Here is a 379-nt window from a genome sequence, read left to right as displayed (position 1 = left end):
GGGGGGGGGGGAAGGATTTAGGAAACGCTCGGGGTCTCTCCTCTGCTTTCTCCGAGGGAGATGCCGCTTCTCCCCAGCCTCGGGACAGAACGGAGTCTTATAACGCGGCGGAGAACCGGCTCGAACAGCCGAGGTCTCCCTCCTCATCCCACCCCATCCCTTGGGAGAGGCTGCTCTTCCTTCCCTCCCTCCCCATCCCCTCCCCCGGGGCACCCCCGCTCCTCACCGCTCCTCTCCACGCCGCTCCCCCTGGCCGGGCCAGCACCTTTATAGCCCCGCTCCCTGGGAAAGACCCCTCTTGCGCAAGAGGCCAGCGGGATCCCGGCCCCTCCCGGCCCCTTTCACCCCCTCACTTCTCCCGGGCTCCCCCCACACCCGG

At 68.6% G+C, this 379-nt stretch overlaps 1 protein-coding gene across 2 annotated transcripts in view; it reads right to left on the bottom strand.

The window, feature by feature from the left end:
• TNFRSF6B (tumor necrosis factor receptor superfamily member 6b) overlaps positions 1–379 on the bottom strand; it is a 29,513-nt gene that overhangs the window by 8,224 nt on the left and 20,910 nt on the right. Inside the window, exon 1 of one of the 2 annotated variants that reach the window (XM_014955268.1) lies at positions 227–304. The exons of the other annotated variant lie outside the window; for it this stretch is intronic. The gene's annotated coding sequence lies outside the window, so the exon portion shown is untranslated. Of the gene's footprint in view, positions 1–226; positions 305–379 lie in introns of those variants that run through there. 2 annotated transcript variants of the gene reach the window in all.

The sequence above is a fragment of the Calidris pugnax genome, unplaced genomic scaffold (assembly GCF_001431845.1).
Source record: "Calidris pugnax isolate Ruff unplaced genomic scaffold, ASM143184v1 scaffold50, whole genome shotgun sequence".
In the NCBI taxonomy this organism is placed as follows: domain Eukaryota; kingdom Metazoa; phylum Chordata; class Aves; order Charadriiformes; family Scolopacidae; genus Calidris; species Calidris pugnax.
This window is presented reverse-complemented; position numbering and strand designations above follow the sequence as displayed.